Raw genomic sequence first — 5,645 nt, 5'->3', positions numbered from 1 at the left:
TCAGCTCAGAAGCTGCAGAGCTGGGGTTTTCAAATCTGGACAGACTTGGGCTCCAAAACTGGAGTCTGCTAGCCAGGTGTTGGGCTCTTATCAAAAGAGGCTCCACTTACTAAAGACTTAGGGTTGGCTTCATGCATTTGTGACTCAGGCAGTCTCACGGCACCTCTGCTTGGAGGGACCTGGAGGTAACTAAATATTGCACTGCCCAGGTCATGAAATTTTTTTTTTATTATTTTTTTGTGTCGTCGTGTTGTCCAGGCTGGTCTCGAACTCCTCGCCCCAAGCAATCTTCCTGTCTTGGCCTCCTGAAGTGCCGGGATGACCCACTGTGCTCAGCCTGAAATCATTTTCTTTTTTAAAAAAAAAAAACTTGTTTTTGTTTATTTTAGAGATAGGGTCTTGCTCTGTCGCTTAGGCTGGAGTTCAGTGGCATGATCATAGATCACGGCAGCCCCAAACTCCTGGGCTCAAGCAATCCTCCCACCTCAGCCGCCTGAGTCGCTGGGGCTACAGGTGTGTGCCACCATTCCTGGCTGATATTTTAATAAACTTTTTGTGGGCCAAACACTGTGGGTCATGCCTGTAATCCCAGCACTTTGGGAGGCTGAGGCAGGCAGATTGCTTGAGCCCAGGAGTTGGAGACCAGTCTGGGCAACATGGCGAAACCCCATCTCTACCAAAAAAACAAAAAAACATTAGGGCCGGGTGCGGTCGGTGGCTCGCTCCTGTAATCCCAGCACTTTGGAAAGCCGAGGCGGGCGGATCACCTGAGGTCAAGAGATCGAGACCAGCCTGGTCAACATGGTGAAACCCTGTCTCTACTAAAAATCCAAAAATTAGCTGGGCTTGGTGGTGGGCGCCTGTAATCCCAGTTACTTGGGAGGCTGAAGCAGGAGAGTCGCTTGAACCCGGGAGGTGGAGGTTGCGGTGAGCTGAGATTGCCCCATTGCACTCCAGCCTGGGCAAGAGGGCGAGATTCTGTCTCAAAAAAAAAACAGAAAGAAAGAAAAAATTAGCCAGGCATGGTGATGCATAGCTGTAGTCCCAGCTACCCCAGAAGCTGAGGTGGGAGGATCATTTGAACTTGGGAGGCTGAGGCTGCAGTGAGCTGTAATTGCGCCCCTGCATTCTAGCTATGGTGACAGAGTGAGACCCTGTCTCAAAAAAGAAAAAAAAAATTTTTTTTTGTAGAGATGGGGTCTTGTTGTATTGCCCAGGCTGGTCTTGAACTCCTGGCCTCAGGTGACTCTCCTGCCTCGGCCTCCCAAAGTGCTGGGATTACAGGCATGAGCCACCATGCCTGGCCTGAAATTCTTAGTTTTCAGACTAGAGGGCCATGTGTTCATTTTGCACCAGGCCCTGAAAATTCTGTATCTCACCCTGGTGCTGGGCACTTACTGAGTGACGTACACACTCGGTGACATCTCACTGGGCTGTGCGAAAGAGGCTCTTGGCTCCATTTTACAGATGGAGAAACTGAGGCTTGGAGGGTCTCTGGGAAACTGTGGAGCAAGGATTTGAACTTTGGGCTGTTAGGGTGGAGAGACCTGTATCTTGGAGCTTGGATCCTGTGCTCTGGGGGGCAGGGGATGCGTGTCTAGGAGAAGACGGGGGTGCTTTGCTGCTGGCATCCGCCCTGGTGGGTGTGGGCTAAGCCCTGACCACTGAGGAGACCGGGCCACGGGGGGGAGGCCCTGGCGGTTTCCTCCTGCCCTCCAGGCTTCTAGGAAGTGGCGCCAGCTGGGGTGAGATCACTTCCTCACCCGCCTGCCCACCCCCCCTCGGCTTCCTCTCGCCATGGCCCCATTTGGCCTGCCCAGGGCTCAATGAGGCGGGGGAGCTTGGCCATGCAAGTCGCTGTAGTCTCCTCGTCCTGCCTGGGCCCTCTAGGTATCTCTGCCTCTCCAGTGCTGGGGCTGGAACGCAGGGCACAGCTAGGCTCCAGCTCCCCGTGTGGTGGCTCCTGCATATGAGAAAAGGGCTTCCCTGTGAGGAAGCGTCTGGGGACCTGGAGGGGAGGTGTCCCCAAATCTCATTACCTCCTTTGCTCTCTCTCTCTCCCCTCCAGGTGCCAGCCTCTGGCCCCGCCCGGCGTCCCCCTCACCCCTGTGCCACGGCCGGCTGGGGTTCCTGGGGATGGGATTTGCTTCCTGTCACAAATCACATTGCCAGGGATTTCCAACCGACCCTGAGCTCTGCCACCGAGGATGCTGCCCGGGGACGGGGTGGCAGAGGCCCCGAAGCCTGTGCCTGGCCTGAGGAGCAGGGCTTAGCTGCTTGTGAGCAGGGTCCACACCAAGTCGTGTTCACAGTGGCTAAGTTCCGCCCCCCAGGCCCTCACCTCCTCCGGCCTTGCCGCCTGTCCCCTGCTGCCGCCTGTCTGTCTGCCATCCGGCTGCCTGGCCTCCCTGGGCTCTGCCTCCCGTGCCTACTGAGCTGAAACACAGTTGGTTTGTGCACACTGGCTCAGTTCAGCAGGAACAGGGGTCAAGCCCCCTTAGAGCCTGCAGCCCGTGGGCTGATGCTTGGAGCAGAGATGAGGGCTCAGAACCAGACCTATGTCTGGAGGAGGGGTGTGGTGGGTGGGTCTGGCTGGGCCCAAATGTCTGCTGCAGGCCCTGATCCCCAACTCTGCAACTGGGGACCCCTCCATGGCCACAGCTCAGGCTGGGCTGTGGTGCCAGCGTGGACAGGTGGGTGAGTGGGTGGCCCTTCCATTAAAAGGGAAGCCAGCTGTGTCCTCTCCCAGGAGGCTTGGCCCCTCCTCTCCCAAGCCTGGCAGGGGCACTGGCCTGGCCCACACCTTCCTAGCAGCCAGTTACCCAAGAGGAAGCTGCCTTGGGCCTCCAGACCGTTAAATGCCAACTCCTGGCTTCCGGTATCAGGCTGGGCTGACCAGACCTGGCCCCTTCTTGCTGGGCCCTGCAGTTTTCTAACTTGCGGGGAGGAGCAGTGACACCCACCCCACATGTAGAGCATGGAACAAGGTCCATGTGGACCCAGAAGGGACACAAAAGCAGGTGTGCTTAGTCCTGGGGCGCTGGGAACTAAGCTGGGAATAGCTGATCCTCCCTGCCTTGAGGGGGTTCTCAGGGCAGGGAAGAGTTAGGACTCTGTTGTTTTTGTTTTTGTTTTTTTTTTTTGGGAGACAAAGTCTCGCTCTGTCTGCCAGGCTGGAGTGCAGTGGCACGTCTCAGCTCACTGCAACCTCTGCCTCCCGGGTTCCAGCGATTCTCCTGCCTCAGCCTCCTGAGTAGCTGGGATTACAGATGCCTGCCGCCATGCCTGGCTCATTTTTGTATTTTTAGTAGAGATGGAGTTTCACCATGTTGGCCAGGCTGGTCTCGAACTCCTGACCTCAGGTGATCTGCCCGCCTCAGCCGCCCAAACTGTTGGGATTACAGGCGTGAACCACCGGCCAATTTTTTTTATGTCTTGTAGAGGCAGGATTTTGCCATGTTACCCAGGCTGGTCTTGAACTCCTGACCTCAACCAATCCGCTTGTCTTAGCCTCCCAAAGTGCTGGTATTACAGGGGTGAGCCACCGTGCCCGGCTTTTTTTTGTTTGTTTCTGAGACGGAGTCTCACTCTGTTGCTCACGCTTGAAGTACAGTGGCGTGATCTTGCCTCACTGCAACCTCCGCCTCCTGGGTTCAAGCGATTCTCCTGCCTCAGCCTCACGAGTAGCTGGGCTTACAGTAGGTGCCCACCACCATGCCCGGCTAATCTTTGTATTTTTAGTAGAGACGGGGTTTCACCATCTTGGCCAGGCTGGTGTGATCATGGCTCATTGCAACCTTGAATGCCAGGGCACAAGTGATCCTCCTGCCTTAGCCTCCCCAGTAGCTGGGAGTACAGGTAATGAGCCACTGCACCTGGCTAATTTTTAAAAATTTTTTGTAGAGATGCGGGGGGACAGCTCTCACTATGTTGCCTAGGCTGTTCTGGGACTCCTGGCCACAAGCCATCCTCCCACCTTCACCTCCCAACGCGCCGGAATTACAGGTGTGAGCCACCGTGCCTGGCCTCTCTCCATTACCTTGAAATCAGATGGGAGGAGGCTTTTTTCTGGGTGGGACTGAGGAGGCACAATGAAGTCCCCCCAGGTCATCGGGGCTAGGCCATTGCCCTTTTCCCCACCCTGGGTAGGCGTGGACAGAAGCTTGCTTGGGATGGGATGGAGAGGAGAGATTGTGCTGTGTGTCATGTCTGTTGTTCAAGTAAATAAAAGTTGCCCTGACTTCATTCCTGAAGATCTGGTCTGTGATTCACTCCTGCCTCCCATCGCTGGAGTTTCAGCTTTTGATTGGCCTGAATTTACCGTCCTGGCACTCTGGGCTCCTGCCTGCCCATCCCTACCCCGCTTGCTCTGAGGACAGCAGCAGGGTGCCCCGTGCTTGGAAAGGTGACCTTCGGGGTGTCCTGGATTGTGGGGTGACCATGAGGGAAACCCTAGACTGGAGAGGTTTTCACATCGCTGATGAAGGGAGGATGGAAGCTGATCTGAAGTGGTGGTGGTGGGGTGACCCTGAGGGAAACGCTGAGCCTGAGGGGTGACATGTGGCGATAACTAGGATTTGAGGGTCTTGAGCTAGTGACATTTGGGGGCAACTTGGACCTACGGGATTACTCGGTCCTCAGGGGTAGATTTGGGGTGCCTGGTATCTGAGAATGCTGGGGGGGAACTTGGGTTTGAGGGATGTGACATGAAGGAAACCCAGTTCTTAAGGGGGACATTTGGATGTGGCTGGGACCTGCGTGATGCCCTAGGTACATGGGAACATTCGTGGGTGAGTGACACCTGAGGGGCACAGTAAAGAGGAGTCCCCCAGGTCCGAAGGCGGCAGGGACCACAAAGGGGTGCACTCCGGGCTCTCCACCCACCTCCATCGTCCCAGACCTTCAGGCGGCGCCACGGAGCGCGCGGGGCAGTCCCGGGTCCGCCCGCACATACCTGCGGGATTACGCGCGGCGGGGCAGGAGGTGGGGCCGTCTCCGATTGGTCCACTCGAGCGGAGGGGCGGTGCCAAAAGCCAATCCCCGTGCCCAGCGTCGCCAAAGTCCCGCCCCCGATTGTGGGCTCCGCCTTCTAGCGGCGGGCCCCGCCACTCCGGGAAGCCTCTGTCCTCTCCCGCCCCGGCTCTGACCGTGATCCAGACACAGTACTTCCATTCGTCCAAAAGGGAGGAAGGCCCCAAGGAAACTGCTTCTCGGGGAGCCAGGGACTTTACACAACCACGGGCTTCCTCGCTGTTCCTTGGATCCCTCACTCTATTTGGCGATTGGGAGCCTCTTCAGTGGCGCAAGATCCCAGACACGCCCTGGCCACGTCCCCTGGCAAGCATCCACGCGCCGACCACGCCCACTCCGTTTTTCTTCTCTTGGCCAGCGCCCCGCCCACCGAGGTCGAGTCTAAACTCGGAGTTCCCGCTTTTGATCGGGGTGTCTTCCACATCCAGCTGCACTCAACACTTGCCACAGCCTCCCATGCTCAGCAATTTGGAGACAAGGACCCCCAATATTGGTGTCTGGAGCCAGGGCGCTCCCCACCCCCATCTTGACCCTTCCCAGGGGCTCAAGGGCCCTGCAGCCAGGGGTGGGAAGGGGTCAGTGGCTGCAACCAGGTCCTAAATCAAAAGCCCTAG

The sequence above is a fragment of the Colobus angolensis genome, unplaced genomic scaffold (assembly GCF_000951035.1).
Source record: "Colobus angolensis palliatus isolate OR3802 unplaced genomic scaffold, Cang.pa_1.0 Scaffold36, whole genome shotgun sequence".
NCBI lineage: Eukaryota > Metazoa > Chordata > Mammalia > Primates > Cercopithecidae > Colobus > Colobus angolensis.
Note: the sequence above shows the minus strand (reverse complement) of the source record.